Source organism: Ambystoma mexicanum, chromosome 2p, assembly GCF_040938575.1.
Source record: "Ambystoma mexicanum isolate Mex_15411 chromosome 2p, UKY_AmexF1_1, whole genome shotgun sequence".
NCBI classification, from domain to species: Eukaryota; Metazoa; Chordata; class Amphibia; order Caudata; family Ambystomatidae; genus Ambystoma; species Ambystoma mexicanum.
The window spans coordinates 1387416713-1387442787 of NC_090923.1; the positions used below are offsets into that span (position 1 = coordinate 1387416713).

At 45.8% G+C, this 26075-nt stretch overlaps 1 protein-coding gene across 2 annotated transcripts in view; it reads right to left on the bottom strand.

Annotated features, from left to right (window-relative positions):
• The window catches only part of NBEAL2 (neurobeachin like 2), a 1179347-nt gene that overhangs the window by 1102734 nt on the left and 50538 nt on the right, over positions 1-26075 (bottom strand). The window lies entirely within an intron of this gene.

Consider the following 26075-nt stretch of genomic DNA (forward strand, 5'->3'; position numbering starts at 1 on the left):
GCATGGAACATTATTCAAGGGGTTACACTTCATGGCGGCCACTCCTGGCTTATGCAGCCACAGCTTTCTCCAGGAATGCTGGGCCTCGTCTCCTCAGTTCAGACCCTGCAGCTGCTGGTATACAGGGTAGCCAAGTACGGCCTGGGGGTGAAACTACTACTACTCCTCCTCATGCTCTTCGTCTTTTATGCAGCCACCATTTTCAGGGTTGCTCTGCCCTTTCCATCTTTTTTTTTGCTCGCCAACTGCTGCTCCTGGCGTACACAGCTGCCGCTCTGTTTGTATTCTACTCTACTGGGCTCCACTCTCTGCTGGCTTCTGCTTGCTGCCTTGTGGATGTGTGACAGATGGCTCCAAGAATACTCTTACTCCCAGAGATAGCACCCCTCCATCTCTCTCATCTAGAAATAGTGTTTTCTACCCTAACCCAGAGTTAGAATCTAGAGAATATTGACCCCTGCTGTGTAATATCTAGGTTAACTGCTTGGGAAAGCATTATTCATCTAGGCTTTCTAAGATAGCCCTACCCTACCAATTTGTTAATGTCTACCCGAGGATCTGGCAAGTGCCTTTAAGACACTCTGCCCAACGTAGTCTCCCTTCCTCTCATGCCGTGATTTTCCTTTCCCTGGCTCAATATTTTATTCTCTGCTCTCGACTCTCCTAATCCAACACACCTACCTTCACTCCAACGTCTTCATCCTCTGCCGCCCGATGTGTCCGACTTCTACTACTTTCTCCACTCTTCCATGTTACTACTCCCGCCTTCTCACTACTACTATTCCCCAGTCATACTCCTTTCACTCATACCCCTTCACAGTCATTCCCTCCAATAATCCCACTTACTAGGCTTACATGCACACTAACCGCAGAAACACTTCCACTGACCAACCAATACCTACCTGTTCTACAATTAGCCTCCTCTGTCTTGTCCACCAGCCTTCCTTCTGCTGGCGAGTTCTGTTGCCACCTCCTCCTCTGACCTCACCCAAACAACCCAAAACTTAATGTTTAGTCGGGTCTCTTATCCCCCTTCCCCATCCTGTGGTTGGTAAGCTGGCCCAGTCTTCTCTGCCTGGGAGGTATTACACACAGGCAAACTCACAAATGATGAGCTATGCCCTTCTCCTTTTCTCTGCACTGTGTGGCTGTCTGGGAGCTAACATTACACAGTGTTCAAGTTCATGCTAGGGGATCTTATCCTGGCTTCCCCTATGGGAGGGATCACAATTTGCACTAGCCAATGGCGAGTGATAATTGACACTTGGCAAGTAAGAAACAGTGTGCTCAGTACACAAAGAGAATTGAGGGGGGTAAGTGACTTGCTTAGCGAGTAGTTTGCAACATGAAATGTTACCCCTGTTAAGGTACAGTATAGTCTGTGTCATTAATTGTTGCTTCCGTTTCATTCCCTGGTTTATCAAGGGAAGTTGTAGCGCTCCTGCCAGTGCTGGTGAGCATATGCACAGCATGCCCGGCTGGTGTTAGTCTACTTTGTACGACGTTCATTCATCCATCGTTTTTTTTCCGCTGCACTTTTTGACGAAATTTCTTTGCCAAAGAAAATATAAAAATAAAAAAAAAAAAGAAATCGAAAAATATGGGGGGTGTGGGGGCATATAAGGGGTAGGGAGGAGTGGTGTATAGGGATAAATAACAGGGGAGGGTGGATTGGGGGGAACCCCGACCCCCCCCAAAAAAAAAAGAAATTTAATAATTTTTTTCTGCTAAAATCTTTCACCAAAAAGTGCCACAAAAAAATAATGTGCATAGAATCGTCTAGGTTTCACTTTGCCAATCCACCTCCTATAATGCAGGTGGCATGCACCAATGATGGGTTTTGTTCTCTCCGCGCTCCTTGCTCGACTGCGGTGTGGTCTGTGGATCTAAGACAAAGAGAAAAAACTAATTGGCGAGCATGTGTTTATGATGCATAGGGTGATACAAGTGGGTACGTACTGCCCGTGTATAGACAGGCACTTGAGGAAGGGACAGAAATCCGGGCCCTCTCAACTTTCCTCTCTGGTGTAGGACTGGCTTGCCTCCACCCTGGAAGGCCTACAACCCCAAGCTTAGAGGAGATCCCATCCCAGCGTGACAGGGTTCTTTTACCTGCCTCGTCACTGATGCTACCTCATCCCTTTCCATACCAGTCTACTGGCGAGTCTGTGTGTGGCTCCCAGCCCTGACTTTATTCCGGCACTGCCCTACCAGTACTTCCCACAGTGATCTATTATCTACTGTGCTGTTTTCTCTTCTACGCCTTTCCTGCGCTCCATCACTGGAAGGAACCCTGTCCAGAATCAGACAACAAGTCAGTTGGCAATCCTGCTTTGCTTTCAGTCAGTGGTGCCGCCTTCCAGATCCGCTCACATAGATGGGTATTGGGGTTTAGGGGTGCTTTCTGGCCCATGGAGGGAGGGGAGGTTGCTCTTCTTGTAGGAACAGGCGTAACACTGTCCTCTTATCTATAGAGGTCCACAAACTTGTTGACGCTCTTCCTGGCGCACTGAGTGCATCCCCTCAGTGCTAGTTGCTTGCCTCCTGTTCAAAGACGTCCCCTCTATCAGTGGCCTCGAGCGGGCGGCGCCTTGGTTTGCAAGGTGGGGTGCTGCTTGAGGGCTTGGATTGGCTTAGCATCAACCACTGTGCAACACTGGGTAGTCCACTCGTAACAATTGACGTAATCAAGGTGTTGCAATGCATAGCCAGTGATTATTTTCCTGGAAATATAATGAACTATGTTTATTGCTTAGCATTACATGATTCCCAAGATCATGAACTTCAAACTATGTAATAATATATTTACATTTCATTGCAAAATATGCAAGCAAAATGCATGCCCAACCTATTTATAGGAAAACAGAAGCTCAAACACATTTAGAATAGAAATTAATATTTTTGGGCATGCTATTGTCATCATTTGGAATGGCAATACACACATTAGATGAGTTTGAAATACAATTGACACTAACGTACAGTGCCACTGGTACACTTTTTTTTTTTAGATATGGAACTTTACGTACCCGACAATAATGTGGAAATCGGATACCAACTACAAAAAAGGCATTTTTTGTAAACCTGCACTACAATAACCCAACAGCAGACTTATAATGACAATGGGCCTCATTACGATGTTGGTGGTAACCCTGTAACACTGTTTCTGCTGCCTGAGATCCTGGTGCCACCGGGACATTGCATGTACCGGCGGCCCGGAATCTCAGGCAGCGGAAATGGTAAGTCCCCACCCCCATTGAGTCCTGTAGGACTCTATGGGAGTGGAGAGACGGAAGCACTGGCATTGTTGCCAACGGTGCTGGCGCTTCTGTGAAAACTATGTCTACCAAGACCGAAGCGCCCAGCAGGTCAGACCCTGCCGGGCGCAGAGGCCCCGGCAGGCACAGTGGTAGTCTGCCGGTCTGAAATGGGTGCCGGTACGTTGCTACCGGCACCCTTAATTCCGGACCGGCAGCCTTGTAATGAGGCCCAATATCTCAACAGAGGAGTTTATGCAATTCAAGAGAAATTGTAGCAATAATGACACTTTAAACAAGAATAAAAAAATAAAAAAAATCGGCAGCTTTATAGAAAGGCTACAATTGAAAGCATTTTAAGAAAATGTATTCATGAACAAATGATTTGCAGGAATGGTCTTTTCACGCCATAGAAGCATTTGAACGTGCAATTGCGTTAGGTGCTTAATCCAATGTTAATTTAAACCAAGAAAATATTAGCCGAATTATCAAAACATCACCACATCTTACAAACGGACTTGGAGCTTTCAAGCTATAGAGCAGATACATCAATATTATACAAAGGAGAACACGTTCTGGAATATATTATGCTCAAGTCACAAAGCAAACGTTTTTCAACCTGCTGCCCTAAAATAACTGGTATAGGTGTGATGCTGGAAATGCATCGGAGGGACAGGACCTCTGTATCCTTGTCCTTTACTGCTTTTTATCGTGTGTTCGGTCGTGTTTTCCGTGCAGGAGTTCATGTAGGACTCCTGGCGGTGGAGCTCTCTCTTTTGGTTTGGTGAACAGACCCATGGGATACCCTTATGGCACCCATGGGTAGGGGTACAACCCTGTGCCCCTAGTGTATGTTTTTTGGGCACCTGTGTGTGACCCACAGAGCAGGGTACGGGCTGGTGGCAGCTCCGTGCTGAAATGACTGGTGCCCTGACCGTCCTCCATTTTGGGAGACCCAGGCCCTGTCATTGAAATCAGTAGATTCCTGATGGAGATAAAATGCCCCCCATGGCCTCTTGTCTTCCATCACCTGTTACCTTGATCTTCCCGAAGTCCCGGGAAGCCCTGCCTCTGTCCCTTCCCCCTGACTAGCTGTTGGGTGGAAGTTCTATAGATGGTAGTGTGGGTGAAGTGCCGACCAGACTGGCTGGAGCCTTCTCAACGACCGTATGTTGTGGGTACGCCTGTGAGTGGGACCTGGGTGAATGGAGTATGTGACGAATACGCATTCTATGTTGTGGGTGTCTAGTATCTGGTGTCTGACACAATGGCTGAGACAGCCCTGCCCGAAACCGGTATGAATGCAGTATGGAGTGTTAAATGGCTCGGTACTTGTCCCAATACACATAACTTGTTGTGAGTGTCTGGAGAGAAGTGAATGGCCTGGATGCACTGTGTCCCTGTTTGGCTGCCTGCCTGCTTGAATGCCCTTAGTCGTGAATGGATGCTAGAGTGTGACCCAGCTGAATGAATGGGAGATCAACAGTATATCTGGGGACCTCTCACTGCTAGGAATCGTGTTCAGAAGCTGAAGTTCACTACGACGAGTAACTGGAGTAACTGAAGCTTGACCTTGAAGCCCTGCTGGACGAGAAGAATTGCTGTTGCTCTCCTTCGCAATCTGAAAGCTGCTGTGCCTCAAGGACTGACCCAGAGAGGACCTGGTAAGGCGCCCTCTTCCCGAGCGATGACGGACCATCGTGCAGCAGCCAATCTTTGCCTAAACTCCCTGGTAGACAGACCTTCGACAGGCTGCCGACCCGATACGGGGACTGCTGCGGAACTCCAAGGAGAAGTGCCCGGACTGTTGTCCGCCACTATCGACGACCGCCGTTACCGACCGGAGCCGCCATGCTCCCGTTTTGCCTAAGAACTTTTGAATCCAAGGACGCTCTCGTCTGCATCGTCGTCGCTGTATCCTGCTGGAGAAGGCCTGACCGCGACAAGGAGCATCCACTGGTGGGTTTCCCGCCACCCAAAGACCACAGAGACGCCGACGACGCAACGCCCTTTCTGGGCTACAGTTCTTCAAACTCTTTGCGGGCCAGAACTATCGACACCGAGGTGCAGGACGTTTACGCTTCCCCGTCAACGAGCAGCGCTAGGAACGACGCACCAACTTCACCGTCGTAGCTTGACCTGTTCTCCGTCGGACGTTCGACGACCTGTGACTTCTGCCTGAAAGGGAGGACACTCAAGAAGGGCCGTCGATTCCCTGACGAGGAACGCTACAACGCCAGGTACTTTGAGGTTGCAGAACTATCGGAAAGTCTAGTGTGAACAATATATGGACTGGGCTTGTGATACATCTTTGCTTTACAGGTTGCCCAGGTGGGAGGGGGAATCTCCACACAGAACTGTGTCTAGGTAGCGGGACCAGTATTCTGCCAATTGTTCCACCATCTTGCTTGTTTCCTCTCTCTACTGCTGGTTTCCTCTTTATTTGATCTGTGTGTCATTCTGACCGTATGCACTTTAATGAGATCTGATAACGTTAGTGGTACCACTTTAGAACTGTATATATTTACCATTGTTGATTTTCGGAGTACAAAGTGAGTTATCATGATAGTGTACGTGACCTTAAATATTAATGATATAAAGACTGTGTTTTAACCGATACAGTGTGTGGACATTCCTTTGTGGGTGCTTAGGGACTAAACTGTACTTAAGAACCAGCCTGCATCACCTCCTGAGAAGCTAGGCCTTGATTGCTCGACCACGTGCCGATAATGGAGAATCTTGGCAGTGGTCCTCTGTGCCTCTCCTCTACCATATAGAGAACGAAAGTACAGAGCCCCCCTCCAGTGCGGAGTCTTTACACTGGTGGCAGCAGTGGGATGCTTATGGTTTTAAGAATCAGTGTATAACCGTGCCACTTACGAAGGATATCTACACTTTGTTAAATTAAGGTTTGGTCGTGTACAAGATAACTGCATTACAAGCAATGGAATCTATTGCGAATGGTAAATTGACTCGGATGAGCTTAGAGGCTCTCCAGAGTGCTTGTGAAGCCAGGAAATTAGACTTTGTGGATAAGTCTAGGGCTGAGCTGATAGCTGCCCTGGTGGACTACCAGATTGATTGTGAAGCTCTTGAAGGGGGGATGCAACCAATGAGGACTCTACCCCAAGGGTTGTCGGCAAATCTGATTCTGGGAATGCCACCATTCCTGCTGCCTCTGTTCCAAACCCCAGCACTGCTCTTCAGGGGGAAGCCCTGAAGATCGAACTTTTAAAAAATTGGAGCTACAGCAGGAACAGTTAGTCTTTTAATTCAAAAAGTTGGCAACAGATGCTGAGCTTAAGAAGGAGGAGTTGGCACAGCAAGTGATACTCAAAGATAGGGACACTGAGCACCAAAGAATCCAGCTAGAGAAAGCTCGAGTGGAGACTTCAGCTAAACCAGTTGAGTGTGGCAGGTCCCCAGCAACCAAGTTTATGAAAGATTTGGTTGGTGTGTATGTGGAGGGTTCTGATATCCTCCAATGGATTGAAGTGTTTGAAATGGCTTGTGCAATTCATGATGTTGATAAGAGAGATTGGGCTAAGTGTTTGTTAAGCAGAGTGCCTCAAACTGGATATACTGTATTCTGAGACTGAGTGTGGAAGAAAGGGGTCAGTATGAGTGCATGAAGTCTGCTTTAATTACCAAGTTTGGCAAAACGCCTACCCAATATCTTAAACGGTTCAGGGATTTTAAGAAACAAGAGAATGTGTCTTGGGTTGACTGGGTGAGTGCTGCGCACATGAACATGATGGGGTGGATTGATGGTTACAAAGTGAAAACGTTTGTTGAATTGTCCCACCTCTTGTTTTTTGAGCATTTTTCGGAAGCCTGTTCACCAGAGCTGCGTCAGTATGTTGCTGACCAGAACATTTTGGAGCCCTTTAAGCTGGCTAGGTTGGCTGACAAGTGGGTCTCCCATCGGGTGTCCCCTAAGGACTCCAGTGGGAAGGACAAGGACAAAGAAAAGGGGGCCTCTCAGAAAGCTGAGGAGTCCCAAAAGCAGTCACAGTCAGGTAAACCAAAACCTTTCTCTCGGAAGACGCAAAAATCTAGTGGGGATATGTCTGTTGTGGGTGGGAGTAAGAGTAGTGGTCCGCCTGTTGCAAAGCAGGGTCCCAGTGGCTCCAGTACCGTACCCCGCACTTCTGGCACTTGTTGGGATTGTGGGGCTCTGGACCACAGAAGGGGTGACCCCAAGTGTAAGGGTAAGGCACTTGGAGTCCAGGCTACCAGCCTGACCTATCCATACTCCATAACTGAGGTGGAGGCCACTGTCCTCCCCTCCTCTACTGGGATCCCCTTCGGGGCTTGGGACCAGTACGCAGAAGTACTGGCACTAGCCCACAAAACGCTCGTAGGTTTTTGAGAAGTGTCCTCTTGAATGGCCAACCTTCTAATGGTTTGAGAGACACTGGGGCAAGCATGACAGTGGTGGACAGGACCTTGCTCAAGCCAGAGGACTATATAGGTGCTCCTCTGAGAACCACCAGGTTAGCTGGTGGGCCTCCCAAATGATCGCCTGTAGCCTTAGTCAACATTACGATTGGAGACAAGACAGCAAAGGTTCCGGTCCTGGTTCAGGACAACGTGCCTGCGAACATTTTGTTGGGAAACGATTTAGTCGAGTTAGGGATGATCACGGATGGTCTACCCAGGGCTGCTGTGGCGGTCACCCGATCGCAGGTCACCCAGGGTCCGGCTGCGAGCCCGGCACCCTTGCTGATGGGGAGACCCAAGGTGCAAAGGAAACAGAAAAGTAAGGTGGCCACCTCTGTGGAGGGAGTCCCTGCTCTTCCTGCTGTTTCGACAGCACCCATTGGGATCCATGCTCTGGACGGGCTGGGTCCAGTGGTGAATCCCTTCTCAACTCCTGTGGGAGAAGAGCCAGAAGACTTTCCTGTGGGAGAGGCTCTCAACCTGGAGGATCATCCTGACCTTCAATGCTTGTTAGCTGAAGGGGGACCCTCCCAGGTAGACTTCTGTAAGGGGCAGAGCGAGTGCCACTCTCTCGAGGGTCTGAGGAAACAGGCCCTGTTCCAGGCACAAGGAGAAGTGCCTAGGGCATTCCAAATCTATTGGGCGGATGAGCTCCTTGTTAGTGAGCCCACTAAGCCTGAACCTCGTGCCCTCAAGAGGTTGGTGGTACCCCAAGTTTACAGGCCCTTCCTGCTGCAGTTGGCGCATGAGGTACCCTTAGCTGGTCATCTTGGGACCAAGAAGACTAAGCAGAGGCTCTCTGCCCATTTCTACTTGCCACGGATGGGAGTAGAAGTGGAGTCCCACTGCAGGACCTGCCCAACTTGTCAGTTGTCTGGCAAGACTGGAGGCAGAGTCATTGCCCCACTGCAACCATTGCCAGTGGTTGGCACACCGTTTGAGAGAGTGGGCATCGACATCGTCGGTCCCCTTGACCCTCCCACGTCAGGTGGACATCGGTTCATCCTGGTCTTGGTAGATTATGCCACCAGGTACCCTGAGGCTATACCCCTTCGGACGGTTACGGCCAAGGTGGTTGCCAGGGCTCTCCTGGGCATTTTCACCCATGTAGGATTCCCTAAGGAGGTTGTCTCTGATAGAGGATCCACCTTCATGTTGAGTTACATGAAAACCATGTGGAAAGAATGCACAGTAACCTACAGGTTCTCTACCTCTTACCAACGGTCTGGTTGAGAGATTTAATAAAACTCTCAAGGGCATGTTAGGCGCTTCGGAAGAGCCCTTAAGGAAGAAGTGGGATCTTCTCCCGCCATGCCTGCTGTTTGCCTACAGAGAGGTACCTCAAGGAGGGTGCTGGTATCAGCCCCTTTGAGATACTCTTTGGACATCCAGTGAGGGGACCCCTGGCCTTGATCAGAGAAGGTTGGGAGGCCACCCCTCCAGATCCCGCCAATCAAGTGGGGGACTATGTGTTAGGCCTCAGACGGAGGATGACACAGATGATGGGTCAGGCAACAGCGAATCTTAAGGCCAGCCAGGAATTGAATAAGTACTGGCATGACCTTAAAGCATCGCAAGTGGATTGGACTCCGGGACAGGAGGTCCTCGTGATGGAGCCTAACAAGCCTCGGGCTTTGGCAGATAAATGGACTGGACCCTTGAGGATAATCTCCAAGATGGGCGAGGTCATTTATCTGGTTAACATGGGAGCCTCTGGGGTGGCCCCTCAGATGTTTCATGTTAACAGGCTCAAGCCTTTCCACAGGCGAGCCGAAGTCTCATGCCTCTTGCTAGCTTCAGGGCAAGAAGAGGATGAGGTTGAGCCCCTTCCTGATTTGCTGCATAGCAACCCTCAGGGTGGCTCAGTGGAGGGAGTACATCTCTCCCCCGATCTGACAGCAGAGCAGCACAGGGCCTGAAGGGCTTTGCTTCGGCAGTATGCCTCTCTGTTTTCACTGACGCCAGGCCTTATACCGTGGTGTAGGCACGAGATTGACACTGGTGACAGTGTGTGTCAAAAGCAGGTGCTACCGTATGTCAGATACCGTTAAGAACCACATCCAGGCTGAGGTCGCAAAGATGTTGGATCTGGGTGTCATTGAACCCTCAACCAGTCCCTGGTCCAGTCCCGTGGTCCTTGTCCCCAAGGCAAGTTCCCAGGCAGGTACCAAGGATTGGAGGTTCTGTGTGGACTACCGAAGAGTCAATGCCGTCACCAAAACTGACGCGCCCCCTTTGCCCCGGGCTGATGAACTCGTGGACACCATAGGTGCTGCCAAATTTGTGAGCACCTTCGACCTTACCTCAGGCTATTGGCAAATGGCTCTGACGGACCATGCCAAGGAAAAGACGGCGTTCTCAACACCAGAGGGACTCTACCAGTTTAGGGTCATGCGTTTCGGGTTGAAGAACGCCCCTGCCACTTTCCAGAGATTGGTCAACCATGCGCTCAGTGGGCTGGAAGCCTATTGTGTGGCTTAGACGACATTGCTGTCTACAGTTCCACTTGGGAAGAGCATTTGACGCATCTGGATAAAGTGTTGCAGGCCTTAAAAAGGGCTAACCTCACTATCAAGGCTACCAAGTGCCAGCCAGATAGCTCAGGGGAAAGTCACGTATCTTGGTTATGAGGTAGGAGGGGGTCAAATCCAACCTCTCCCCAGTAAAGTACAAGACATACATGACTGGGAGACTCCCACTACTCAAACCCAGGTTAGAGCCTTCTTGGGCCTCCCTGGGTATTATCGCAATTTCATGGCAGACTATGGAACCATAGATGCACCCCTGACAGCTCTGACTTCACCCAAACAGACTAGGAAGGTTAATTGGACTGAAGACTGTCAGAGGGCCTTTGATGGCTTTAAAGAAAATCTGTGTAGGGCACCCGTGCTGTGTGCGCCTGATTACAGCAAGCCCTTTATCGTTCAAACTGACGCCTGTGACACCGGCATTGGAGCAGTCTTGTCCCAGTTAGATGACAAAGGAAGAGAACATCCGATCATCTTCATCAGTAGACAACTTAAGGGTAGGGAACTTAGGTGGGCTACTGTGGAAAAGGAATGTTTTAATATAGTTTGGAGCCTTAGGTGTTTTAGACCCTACCTTACAGGGTATACCTTCAAGGTCTAAACCGATCATAAGCCCCCCTAAGTGGCTTATGCAGATGAAGGGTGAGAACCCAAAACTGCTCAGGTGGTCCATTAGTCTGCAAGGGCTAGACTTTAACATTGAGCACAGACCAGGGAAGAGTCACAATAATGCAGATGGCCTTTCCAGAAGGTATGTTGACCGTCTGGATGAGGGTGTCTATCTCGTGGGAGATTAGGTACCCTAACCTCAATCTGGGGGCGGGGGGGACGACTGTGATGCTGGAAATGCATCGGAGGGACATGGCCTCCGTATCCTTGTCCTTTACTGCTTTTTATCGTGTGTTCTGTCGTGTATTCCGCGCACAAGTTCATGTGGGACTCCTGGCGGTGCAGCTCTCTTTTGGTTTGGTGAACAGACCCATGGGATACCCTTATGGCACCCATGGGTAGGGGTACAACCCTGTGCCCCTAGTGTATGTTTTTTGGGCACCTGTGTGTGACCCACAGAGCAGGGTACGGGCTGGTGGCAGCTCCGTGCTGAAATGACTGGTGCCCTGAGCGTCCTCCATTTTGGGATGCCCAGGCCCTGTCATTGGAATTGGTAGATTCATGATGGAGACAAAATGGCCCCTATGGCCTCTTGTCTTCCATCACCTGTTACCTTGATCTTCCCGAAGTCCCGAGAAGCCCTGGCTCTGTCCCCTCCCCCTGACTGGCTGTTGGGTGGAAGTTCCATATATGGTAGTGTGAGGGAAGTGCCGACCAGACTGGCTGGAGCCTTCTCAATGACCGTATGTTGTGGGTACGCCTGTGGGTGGGACCTGGGTGAATGGAGTGTGTGACGAATACGCATTCTATGTTGTGGGTGTCTAGTATCTGGTGTTTGACACAATGGCTGAGACAGCCATGCCCAAAACCGCATGAATGCAGTATGGAGTGTTGAATGGCTCGGTACTTGTCCCAATACACAGAACTTGTTGTCATTGTCTGGAGAGAAGTGAATGGCCTGAATGCACTTTGTGCCTGATTGGCTGCCTGCCTGCCTGAATGCCCTTAGTCGTGATTATATGCTTGAGTGTGACCCAGTGGAATTAATGGGAAATCAACAGTATATCTGGGGAACTCTCACTGCTAGGAATCGTGTTCAGAAGATGAAGTCCACTACGACGAGTAACTGAAGCTTGACCTTGAAGCCCTGCTGGACGAGAAGAATTGCTGTTGCTCTCCTTCGCAATCTGAAAACTGCTGTGCCTCAAGGACTGGCCCAGAGAGGACCTGGTAAGGCACCCTCTTCCTAAGCTACGAGGGACCATCGTGCACCAGCCGATCTTTGCCTAAGCTCCCTGGTAGACAGACCTTCGACAGGCTGCCGACCCGATACGGGGACTGCTGCGGAACTCCAAGGATGAAGCACCCGGACAGTTGTCCACCACTGTCGACGACCGCCGTCGCCGACAGGAGCCGCCGTGCTCCCGTTTTGCCTAAGAACTTTCGAATCCAAGGACGCTCTCATCCGCATCGTCGCCGCTGTATCCTGCTGGAAAAGGCCTGACCATTGACGTGCCGAGGAGCATCCACCGGTGGGTTTCCCGCCACCCAAAGACCACAGACGCCGACAACTCAACGCCCTTGCTGGGCCACAGTTCTTCAAACTCTTTGCGGTCCAGAACTATTGACACGGAGGTGCCCCGCACGCCCCTTCCTTGCAGGACGTTTCCGCTTCCCCGTCAACGAGCACCGCTAGGAACAACGCAGCCACTTCGCCGTCGCAGCTCGACCTGTTCTCCGTCGGACGTTCGACGACCCGTGACTTCTGCCTGAAAGGGAGGACACTCAAGAAGGGCCGTCGATTCCCCAACGAGGAACGCTACAACGCCAGGTACTTTGGGGTTGCAGAACTATTGGAAAGTCTAGTGTGAACAATATATGGAATGGGCTTGTGATACATCTTTGCTTTACAGGATGCCCAGGTGGGGGGGGGATCTCCACACAGAACTGTGTCTAGGTAGCGGGACCAGTATTCTGCCAATTGTTTCACCATCTTGCTTTCCTTCCTCTCTCTACTGCTGGTTTCCTCTTTATTTGATCTGTGTGTCATTTTGACCGTATGCACTTTATTGAGATCTGATAACGTTAGTGGTACCACTTTAGAACTGTATATATTTACCATTGTTGATTTTCGGAGTACAAAGTGAGTTTTCGTGATAGTGTACGTGACCTTGAATATTAATTATATGAAGGCTGTGTTTTAACCGATACAGTGTGTGGACATTCCTTTGTGGGTGCTCGGGGACTACACTACTACTTCAGAACCAGCCTGCATCACCTCCTGAGAAGCTAGGCCTTGACTGCTCGACCACGTACCGATAATAGAGAATCTTGGCAAGGGTCCTCTGTGCCTCTCCTCTACCATATAGAGAGCAGAAGTACAGACCCCCCCTCCAGGGTGGAGTATTTACAATAGGGTCCCCAAGGAAACCATTTCCCAAGCCATTGATTTATAGTTCGTTCCACTTGTTAGTGAATTGAAATCTTACCGGAGAGGCGCAATTAACATCTTGGAGAAATGATCCAATTTGGAATAGATTATGCCCAGGCCATCTTCCAAGATTTACATGGTTACCTTCAAAACCACATTGATGTTATTAGTGCAGTACAATGTCAACTTCTCTTGGCGTTTTTGAAGTCCGAATTTGATTGATGGCTTAAGAGTTCTGTATTTCCCTTTTCTTATTTTTACAGCATTAAGAATGTGCACCCACAAAAGAAGATAAATATACAAATCTTTCAAGGACTGCAAGTCCCATAACACCCGCCTCCAGAGTCCATGTGCCTCCAGAGTCCATGTACCGCTGTCCAATCCTCATCAAGTCACTTCAATAAATCTGGATTCTTAAGTCGTTCCGCTTTTCGCTAATGCTCTGTCCAGGCCACCACTCTCCAAGAATAACACCATAGCCAAGACACTCAACAGCCACCTCCACATTGGGGTGCAACATGCACCCAGGCTGGCAGAATGGTTGAGCTGCACACCCCTCTCCTCTAAGGACAAACCTGCAGAAACACAGTAAAGAGTAGGGTTAACAGGAAGTGATAATACCTCCACGTCCACAATAGAATCCTGACACTCCGTTATAAACACTAGGAACCATCAACATTCTGTGGCATGTCTGGTGGGTCAGAAGGACACAGACTGATATCTTCCATTCTTAAGATTTTTATAGAGAAAATAAAATGGTGCAAACGCTCAACTCTATCTATGGGGTTTCCCTATCTTATACAAACTAACTAGGGTGCTCGTCAGCGAGTCCAAAAGGAAGATCTGTCCTCTGTTCAAAACAAAAATCGATGCAGTCCTTACCACTAACAAATAGGACTAAGGCATAGGAGAAGGACTCCCTCTCCTGTGGTCTGCTTTTCAGCACAGTCACTTTAGTAATTTATTCATAGGTGGTTTTTGGCAACTACTTTTTACAAGTACGTACAATTCAGATATAGGGTTCTTCAGCTTTTCTATCATGTCCTTGACACCATGCTTTTCCCTTCTGAGGTGTACTTGTCCCTCCCTTGGTTTATTATATGTGTTACTTTTTCTCTATACAGTGTTCACTCTTTTCCGTGACTGGGCCAGTTAGAAACATTCTCACAAGAATTCTCACTTTCCTCCTTCAGTTGATAGTTACTCGGACGAGTATGAAGGTACCAATAACGATTCTCACTTACCTCTACTTCTTTGGTCTTACTGGGCCGAGGAGATATGTTACAGTAATGATTCACACTAGTTTCCACTTTTTAGTTTTACTGCGACGAGTATGAATGTTCCAGTAATGATTCTCTTGGTTCTTTATTGTTCTTTCCTTGTCGGTACTAATTTTGGGGTTCAAACAATACTTCTCTGTCTTAGCCAGTATTTAGTCTTTCTGAGACGAGTATGATTCATACACTGGTTATACATTTGATATCCCTCCTGGGTCTCCTGCTTTCCCCATTACCCCTTTTCCCTGGGGTCAGCGTCACTGGGCCTGCGTTCAGGACGGGAAGCTTTTCTTGGTTCGTCAGGTTGGCTTCAGGCTTCTCTGCTGCTCGCTCAGTGTCCACTTCGTTATGTGAACGGCTCTGTGGTCTCGGCATCATTGCTGGACTTAACAGTCCACATAATCTCTGTCATGCCAACACCTAGGGTCCAGTATCTTGTTGGGGTTTTCCTTTCCCCAGTTTCTCTCGCCTCCGGCTTCACTTGGGTTGCCTTCACACGCCAGCATTCTACGCAGTTAGAATGCTGCATGTTCTGGTCTCTCTCAGCTCTCTCTGCACAGCTGAATCAAAACTCCCGGGCTTCTCTCTCAAACAGAACTCCTCCTGTATTTATGAAACTTTGCTGGGTCTTCGCAGAGGAGCATCATAGTCCTTTTTCTCTAATGCCGGAGGCATCTGCATTAATCATGCACTCTTCTTCTCAGTATTACAAGACTTCTCCTCCTTATGGTGAATCAATGGCTCTATTCCACAGTAACAAAACACTAGTTTGTTCTTCTGGTCTTCTTTGGATAGGAGCTGTTAATGGTGGCTTATGGGTGAGTAACTCAGAGAGTTCCGCTTTGAAACAGGAGTCCTGGTCTCCAAGGTGGGTGTCTCTACCGGTGAGGTCCTGCTTGCCTCAAAACCCTAGGTAGGGTATTGCATAGCGGGCTCACCTCCCTCTCTTCATAAGGAAAGGCTCCCCTCTGGGGAGAAGTGGCTGAATCTGCGATTCATCTCACATAGCACTGAGGCTTCCTATTCTGCATGTTCAAAGCCCCACCAGACCTACATTAGCTGCATGCATAACTGGCTTACAATAAAATGCAATAAAATGTATGGAAACTCCCTGGACCAATCGGCTGCCCTGAGAACGTTCTCTAACCCGGCAACTGGCCAATAGGCATTAGACTCCATGGTACAATTGTAAGAATGGATCCCAATGGAAGTGATATCTATCGCCCAATCTGGGCCATGACCCATTGCACTCCGCCTGCCAAGGTTGGGGTTTCCTAAGGATACTTCCACTGCACACCCAATCCACTCTCAAATAGGAAATACACCTCAAATGCAAAATAAAATGTAAGAAAGTAAATTAATTTCATTCTTACTGTATCTGGAATTCATTATTCAAAAAGTACTAAATGGGGATGTCTTATAAAAAGAAAAATGCATTACTTGTTCATACAAACGAAAAGGGGTACAGTACAAACCAACTGTTACCAAGATATCCTATCCAATTAAACAATTGTAGAAATTGACATTACATAACTAATTCAATCACAACATTACACTGAATAATATATAAATCTTGCCACAAAAATAAATAGTCCATACAGTTTGATAGGGTCAGTTATGAGAGGCAATATTTTCCAGGCCTTTCAAATTATTAAAAATCCCACTAAACCTGCACGGCAAGTTCCTTAGTGTACATACTCGACTTAAGAGAAATACACTCACGCCAAGGGAACTGGTGACAAAATATTTATCTGTGCTTTTTGTAAAATGGTGCATGTCACCATAAGCACACTTCATATGTGGTGCAATGCTTAAGGTGACCAGATTTGAAAAGTAAAAAAACCGGGACAGGGCAACCAACATAAAATTAGGACTAACTCTTGAAAAGTGGCTGGGGGTTTAAGTGTTACTGTTCAATAAACACATATTATAATTAATATATCACTAATGTATTACAAACTAACACAATCTTAAGTTGTAAAATGCAGCATTTCTTCTGTTCGAACTGTGCCTGCCAGCGACCTACTATCAAAAACCGGGTCCACTATAGTTTCCAATGGAAACATAATCTTGACATAGGGGGACAGAACTACAAATTCCGGGCCAGTCCCAGCAAAACCAGGACGTCGGGTCACCCTAGCAATGCCGCCAAGCATGCACAGTAAAATTTGCATTTGCCAGTTTCCTCAAACAAAATGTGTTTGCAATAAATGCAAAATGAGTTTCTAACATCCTGTAAGGAAGGCATGGTACCAACAAGTAAGACAGACACAAGTGACAACAGTTCAAGGGTGTTTATTGAACTTCAATTGGGTTAGAAAAACGCCCATCTCATCCTACATCTAAAGATGGGAACAAGCTACAACCATCCAATAATAACAACGCAGTCCTAGTGGTATCGTGTCAAAATAAAACGCCTATGCTAATAAACCTATTGCCAATCCTTACCTCTAATTACAAATAATGTGGGAAACAATGTTGTACATAAGAAAAGTGTTCAAGAAATGATAGGTCAAAAAAAAAAAAAAAAAAAAAAGAGTGTTCAAGAAAGCTAGTTGCATATTCAAACCGTTGGCTTCCCTGCCCCACGTTTTCAGCACGAGACAAGGCGGCACACTCTAGCTTAGCAGTGTCTCTGGCTTCTCTAATACAAGGGTGCAATTCAAAGCGTCCACATCAGGGCCTCCTGTACTGAAGTCTCTTTGCCATTCAAGGTCTCTTCTTTCAGAGGGCCTGATGCAACAAACAAAGTTTTTCTTTATCGTATTTCACATATACACAATGTTCTTGGGTGATTTACTTCACCTCGGATCCCCCTCCGCCGGGCTCAGATCCGCTTTGACACAAAACCTTTAATCAGTCTAACTCTGCCAGGCTCGGACCAACTTTATCTACTTTGTTATAAACTTGTTTTACTGTATAAACATCGGAGACTTTCGATTGTGCTCGACCCGTCGCAGGACCACTTCAATTCACAATCCTTTGCCACTCTCACTTTTGTCAATTCTCAACTGGATACCTTACTGAGACATTCGGTTGAGCACACACGTGTTACCGGACCACTCTGTCAAAGGTATTGTATCTTGGTTTCAAAGTTCAATCACTCATCTGCAGTTCAACTTTACTTGCGTTGGTTATCACACGCGTTTCATACAATGCTCGTTCCAGCGCTCGCCATACTATGTTGCCGCTTGAAATCTTGGCTTCAACACAGACCGGTCTTGTACCAGTCTCCCCAACTCACCGGCAGTGTTGATTGCACTGACGCTACTTTGTTGTTGGAGCCAAGGACAGTACCAAGGCAGCTGGCGATTCTCCCCACCTTCAGAATCGATACGGGAGGGCCCTGGGTGCCTCCGACTGTCATGAACTACAGAACACGTCCCTTTTGGACTTCCTGGTCCTTGTCACAACGGGGCTTACACTCCATAATACTCCCAACATGGTCGTCCAGCGTGAAACCCCTTTCTCGCCCCACGCGCTGGACATAACGTATTCTATTAATAGATCACGCCTTCCGCTTTTCTGCGTGTCTCAATGCTATTGCAAAGTAGCGATCCGACGTGTGTCCCGTAGCTCGCAGCATTGTTTCCTTGTACCTGTCTATCTACCCGTTCCTTGCCCCTTCCTTTCCTCCTATTTCCTGGACTCGTGTGCTAGTTGCACCTTTCCTAGTTGCACGGATTCCTGGACCCGCGTCCCGGAAACTGAACGCACTCTGGAGTCGGAAGAGAGTCGGGCAGCCTTGTTCAAAACCAGGTCTATCCGCAAGAAGGCAGCGACCAAGGACTCCTGCAAAGAACGGACCCAGGTGAGAAGGGGGTGGGGACTCCTTGACACCGACACACAATGCAGGATTCCTCAGCCTGGTTTCCTGGTCTTATGCTTTCTATTTGATGCTTCATGAAAGTAATGGTTCCTTGTCGAAAAGATCAAGGGAACTGCCCTCATTGCTATCCCCTTGTGTTTTTCTGTCTTTCTCCTATTGTTAAACTGCTATCTAGGAACTGATGTTTCCTTGTGTGCTACGCCTTATTCAGAGTGTGCTCTCGTGCTGCGCCTTTTATCCATGGGGGGGGGGGGGTGTAATGGAAGTCAGATTTGTGTGATGGTCAGTAATTGCCTGACCATTGTATTGGGACACGTAAGGTATACGGCTCGGTGTTAGCCCGTTTTCTCCCATAGCGGGCTGTCTGTGAGCAAGTGTTTGTGTTGTAAAAAGGGGGGGAGGGGGTTGAGTTCCTAACTATCCTACCTGGTAGGATGGGGTAAAGATGTTATAGGGAAGAGGATACCACGTCTCACCATCCGGTGTCCCACTCCCCGAAGACCGAGGACGGGGAAGAACACCACAAACAAATTCCGGCGCTCTGGCGAAAGAACTGGGGGGCAGAGGGGACTGTTTCTTATGTTGTACAAGAATTAAAAGAAGTTAAAAAAAAAATAACTATGGCGGTATCCTGGCCACTTGGATGACAGATCCCGCGGACTAGTGGGTGAGACACCCTCTGGTTTCTCACACTCAAGGTAGAGTATCCTGCAAATGGTGCTCGCCCCCCATAAAAACTACTTGCCATTGCTAGTGGGCTAGTATGTGTTTTGGGTTAAAATCTCAAATCTTCTTCAGGAGCACACTTCCTTGACTTAACACAACATAGAATTACAACAATTATAATTAAGAATAAACAATCCAAAAGAAATCAGATGGTAGTTAAAGGTAGAGAGTAAATTAAAACACCTAACCTTGTTTCGAAATAAATCTCTGGTGTATGGTACTAATAGCCGACAAAAGAACCAATGTGGGTGGGGGTAACTTAGAAGATCAATGCCTTCACTGCACCCACTTTAAAAGATTTAAAAAATATATATAACATGGTCTCACAATATTGAGTTAAGGTTCTGAAACCTAAGCAACCTAAGTGAAGGTAATCTATAACAGTCAATGCAGTATTGTCCCGGTTGCGAGTTAAAGCAAACGTGACTCTAGGGAGTTCTGAAAGTTCTAGAACTGCAAGGTCAAGCACGATGGGCAGGGGTTCAGAGGCTACACACAAAAAATCATAAACTAAGGAATAGTAAATTCGAACCAACTATCAAATTACATACACGCAAACTGAAGAAAATAAAGACAATTATCAAAATCAAACACAAAAAAGTAGCGATTGAGAAACAAAAGGGATAATTACCGAAGTTAATAGTCTTTCAAGTGGTTCTTTAGACTTGTAAAAAGTGACTGTTAAAGAGTATAGTCCATATAATTAAGACGCACCTGAAGTGAGTTATACGTCACAAAACCAATTCAATATGGCGGCCACATGAAGCATGACCCACTTCAGTGAGAAAAATATGAAAGATGTTGAGGACTCAATAGCTCATACAAAACAGAGGAATTCCATCAAGAAATGACATTCACACTCTAGAAATACCCACATTTCATCAAACAAAGCATTTAAATATTGTGCCTAGATTATTAAATGCTAGGAAAATGATCACATGCAGCAGAAAATGTATGTTGTGTATTAAAAATAAGTAATCTAATTAAATGTAAACGTCATGCATAATTCATGTAGACGCATGAATGTTGTCGGACGTCTGTAATCATATCGCAGTCATTTCTATTTCTAAACAGAAAAGCTTTGCAATAACTTTGCATATTGGCCAAACCATACCAAACTATAAATACATATGCATTCATTAAAACCCCCTGTGAATGCTCCAAAACAGTCATGCATAATGTGTGTACACACCAGGATGTTGCTCACTTTCTGTGATAAATCATATCCTAGTTACACCTATTTCCGAATATAGAAATGAACAATATCCAATCCTAAGGTTACACCTTCCTTGCAATAAGAAAAAAGGCAAGACCGTTTGGGGGTGCAATTTAACTGCAGGAAAAATAACTAATAAAAGAGAAATACATTCAGACATCCATTAACTAAAACTTTTCAATTCCAATTTACTACACCAAGATTATATCAAATCAAGGAATACGTCACCTATCCACACAAAATGTGCCGTTTGCATTTTTATCTGTGGGACAATATGTGGGGAAAAACCATTATAGGAAATGTGGAAAACTAGTTATGGGTCATATGAAATCAATCGACAACGCTGGCCCACATTACCCCGTGGCAGAACTTTATAGAATTCAAAAGATGGCATAGCAGATGATGCATTATTGGCACAGAAACAGTGTGTCTATGCACTCACAAGGGGGAGACTGAGATCAAACTCTTAACCAAAGAGTCTCTTCAAGCTGCAATACAAACTGAATTTGGTCCGGGAAATGAACGTATTACTTGAACATGACCATCTTTGCTTTTTATGAAAATGTACTTTGTCATCTGCAATAAAACAGGCACTGCAAACACCTGTACAAAACATAAACAGTAATTGTCAGACTGCTCTCTCCTTTGCCTTCACCAACACCAGCCGGTTTTTGCTAGTACATTACAGCTGTATTCTTTCTGTCACAATAGCAATACAATCTTTACTTTGTTTACTCTTCGACAAGTCTTACGTGCTTAGGAAAATGTAAGTTTATGGCCTTGCTTTTGTGGGAACCTTTGTCACGGATGATTGTTAAATGGATAGCCCCTTTACAATTCTTACTATGTGGTGAGAGGGATGCACTGGGATTAAATAAACGACCATCTTTTCCAGTTTTCTTTTCTTTTTACATCCACCCTGGCAGCAACGTTGCAAAACACATACTCCTACTGCGTCATCAGACTTTCTACTACATTGTTCTTAATAAACTTCTTTGGGGAAAAGAGCCAATTTACATTAACACAATCAAATGATTTCACTTTGTTTTATGGCCCATCATCTGCCATCCTGCGTATATTGTGTTGTATTTGGTTATTTATATGTAGGAACTTTATAAATGTTTGCCTTAAACGGGCATAGGTTCGTGTGAAAAGCATGTGTCCGCTTGAGCCAATAACAATAGGGAATGGAAAATGTATTTTTTAAATTAAAACCTGCATTTGATGGGAATGAAATCAACAGAAATGTAATTACACACATCAACATTGTGACTATTGAATTGGAACTGCTCCACTGCAAAAAATTAAACAAATACAACATTTTCGTAAAGTTAAATCAAGAGACTCACTCAAGGTCCAGATCAGTCCCTTCTTTACGGTTTAAAACTTGTAAGCATTTCAGTTGTTTAGGGCAACTAGACAAGGTTAGCCACTTTCGCCGTTTGTGTTTAATTTAGCCATAGAGCCGTTATTAGCATTCATAAGACATGAATTGGGCCTTCATGGTTGGAGAGTGGGAGTTAGGGAAGTTAAAGTCTTAGTGTATGCAGATGATTTGACTATTGTGTTAAACCCAGATGAAGGGGGAAATCTCTTGAAACATATGTTAGAGGAGGTGGGTTCACTGTCTGGTTATAGAGTTAATTAAACAGTTGTTTTCCCTCTTAAAGTTAATCCATCAAATAGGGCATTATTAGATTGGAACTGTCAATGGGTGAACTCTTATGTGAAATATCTGGGGATTTATCTTGTGCGCGACACAAAGAAGATGGTGGATTTTAATATTGACAAACTGACAGATTTAGGGAAGGGATATGCGTAAATGGGATTGTTTGGTTCTGAACCTTTGGGCAAAGGTAAATGCTATAAAAATGATGCTCGTACCTAAAGTTTTATACTATATACAATTACTCCCTATGAAATTTACCAAAAAAGGGCTTAAACGCATTGATAAAATAATAATTGACTTTTTATGGGGTGTAGGTAATAGACCAAAATTCCCTTTTTCATCATGATTCGTCAAGTTAAAGAGGGGGGTTTTGGGTATCCAATGTTGGAAAAATATCAGAGGATGTCTACCTAAAAAGGCCTCCTATTATTTTATGGAGGGGAAGAGGTCAGAACCTTTTTGGCTTACTATGGAAAGAGAGAAACTTAAACCCTTTTCATTGGATAGTTTATATTCCTTTGGGAAGTTGCCAAAATGGAATCTGTCAGGAATCAGGGGTTGTGGTGCAGGAGAAGACGTGTATCGCCTAGATAGGGGAAAACACTACAATTCCCAGCAGGAATGGGGAATGGGTGTAGTTTTCTGAAGCGCGCCAGTAACCAGCTGCAGGCACTTTGCATTAGGAGAATGTGCTCTTAACGGCCGCCTGCCCATCCTCAGGTGCTGTTGATTGATGTTGTAGAGCACGGGAGGCGGCAGCAGCAGCAGCGAAGTGCAAGGCGGAGGAGGGCAACGGAAGAACTAACGCGGACCATGCGTGGCGGCATTCGCATCTCCCGAGCCGCGGCGGTGAATGCTGGTTAAATGTGTGATTCGCTCTCTCCAGTCAGGTCCGGGGCAGCCGCAGGAGGCGCACGGACACTCAGTTAAGTGTTTGTGTGTGTTCTGTGTCCTCCTGGGCCACGGCAGCGACATATATTGAGCAACGCTTTACTCTCTGCTGTCCGGACGTTATGAGGAAACGTGCGGACCATTAGTTAAGTGTGTTTCCTTGAAGTGTGCCCTATTAATAGTATTTCTAGTGCTACTTGCTACTATGAACCCTATGATTCGATGCTACTTTCTGAATTACGGAATGGATATGATTGCAAACCAGAATCGACCAAAAGTCTGCTAAAATCTGCTTTCCTCAGTCAACTTGTTTTCTCCACAAGGGGAAAGCGTTGTGCTATGTACAGGAGTTTGTGTCAACCCATAACTGGGGCATGTTGTGGTCTCAATGTGATTGCTTGCTATATGTTTGATGTAGCTTTAAGTCATTGCTTTGTAAGTCATGGTCACTAACATTCGAAAAAATCATGTATTAGTGTTTTGTGAAAACTTATGTTATGTCCTCTTAGTTTATGTAGAGAGAGTCAGGTTAGGTTTCCAGGGTGTTACAGTATCAAGTCAGGAATTGTATGTGATTTTGCTGTTTTATGTCTAGTTGTTTTCCCTTCCTTACCTTTATTAGTCCATCCCTTTTCCCTAACTCCTTCTTCCCCCCATTGGCTGCCACGTGGCTACCTGTACTTCAAAAAAATCCAGGCGCCCGTGCCAACCACGGTGGGAGGGTCGATCCATTCGGCTTCTGTGGTTCGGGAGAGGGGATTGATATCCTCCTCCCTAAATTCTAAGTTGTGACAGAATCAGTAGCTGTAACAAGAATGGCTTTGGTAGAATGAATTCTGGGATGTGGACAGGATTTATGTATGAAGGAGTGTCTATTTGGCTTAAGATGGGTTTGCAAATTGATAACTAAATGTTAAATTGGAGAAGCTGGGCTAGCAGGGGTATTATAAAAATGGAGGATATATGGAAGGATGAGAAAATGGTTCCCTTTGTTGAGCTAATGGCACAATATGGCCTGGAAAATAGGGAATTTGCACGGTATGAATCTCTAGCACAATTAATGATTGAAAAGCAACAGATGTTAGATGTAGCGATGTACAGAAAACCCAAAGTATGTGAATTGTTCGATGCTCCACCTCGTATTAGTATCGACTTATATTAAATTAATGCCAAATGAGAAATGCATGAAGGACTCACGGCAGCAGTTGCGCCTAGCATGGGCATCGGAAAGGGGGAGAGATCCGTCAGTGAATGAATGGAAAAGGGCATGGAGGGTTGCAGAAAAGGCTAAGATGGATATGAAATTGCAGTATGTTCATTAACGCATTGTGGGTCATACATATTGGACACCAGAGAAGATGTGTGCAGTGGGTTTGTTGGATAATGATCTTTGTTGGGGTTGTCAACAGATTAAGGGGTCCTTATTACATATGCTTTGTGGTTGTAGGAAGGTGATGGATTTTTGGAAAGATATATTAGGCAGAATTGGTGTTGTGGAAAATGTTCCATTTCCACAAACTGTTTTGGCAGTTCTTTTACTTTCAAGTGAGGGTAGATGTGAAAATGTTGCGACTCTTCTGATTGGATTGACAGGGCTTTATTGATGGCAATTAAACAAATAATGAAAGCGTGGAAGACGAGAAAAAAGCCACTATTTGAGAACTGGTTGTTAAGACGTGCTAGTACTTTCACTTTTTGAGAAATCTCAATCAACCAGACTTGATCGAGAGACGATTAACATGGAATGATGGGGAAACTTTAATGATCTGTAAAGGTAAATGTAGGTTAGTAATTTTAATTAGGGATAATTGTTAAGTCTGAGGTTAGATGTTGATGGGGGGTTAGTTTTGTCTTTGTCTTGTGATTGTGATTTGTGGTTTTATGTTGTGTGTTATTTACAGAATCTTAATGGTGGGTATGAAATGTGATTTTGTATTTTATTAATTGTAGATTGGATAGATTAACTTAATTATTTTATATTCACTTATGTACTGATTGTAATGTTTACAGAATACTACTAAATAAAGAGATTTTTTAAAAACCTGTAATCACAACCATTTACACATTAAGCAAAAATACAAACCAGTAGAGAAAAAAAACACTGGGCACACCTAGGATGTAGCTAAGTGTAAAACATGTAATCAAAAAATCTGAAGATTTTTAGGGGGATTTGAGGTGCGGGGGAGAAAGACTCAACCTGGACATCTAGGTAAAGAAAGAAGTTGTTCCCAAAACTCCCGTCCCCTGCACACTATCCGATATCTGTAAAAACAGATCAAATATCTGTAAAAACAAATCAATGGCTTACCAAAGTAATGTGAGATTGTGAGATACAAGGGGATGCATCTATCACAACCACTATCTTTAGTATTCAAAGTTTTAAGCATATTTTTGAAACAACATTTAGATCATAGACAAGTTCAAACATGTTGTAGTTGAGTCAAATAACCAAAGCGGTAATTGTATCACAAAATAACTCATAATTTATTGTATGCAAGCTGGCCATTGATCTGTTTTTACAGATATCAGATAGTGTGCAGGGGACGGGAGTTCCCAACATTTTGGGAACAACGTCTTTCTTTCTTTAAAGCAAAAATACACACAAGAGCGCAAATTGGCGAAAGCAGGAGACAAGTCCAAATACGTCCGAGCCAGGATAACAAGGGCCTGCATAGAGAACAAAAATTGTCAATTTCTCAGTTTAAGGTGGGTGTTCACCATCAAAAGAACACGCTTTTCTGTTCTGGCTCACTACATATGAGAATAGGGACTGCAGGGCTACAATTGATAATTTTGCAGTGGGCAGCTACTCGGCAATTGCGCAGAGTCCATGCAATTTGCAGCATAGCACTGGAGCATGGCTGCTGCACAGCATGCTTACATTGACATCCCAGACATCAGCATGACGATAGTCCACAGGTGAAGAATAGCAAAGGTGGGTTGGATGCCAAAATCGCTGCTTTTGCACCTTGCTATCGAGTGCCTCACAAGGCACTTACATCAGTGCAGAAATCCCATCTGGCCTTGATTTTGTCCATTCAGCAAGGTCCAATGATAAGGAAGCGTTGGGAAATGAACCCCGTACAATGGCCAAGAATGGCATTCTTTGTGATTTCCAGAGCTCTGTGAAGGGCAGGCTGTTCTCAAGGTGGCCGCAGAGCCCGGTTATGCACAAAAAACGGTATTTCAGACCATCAGCTTG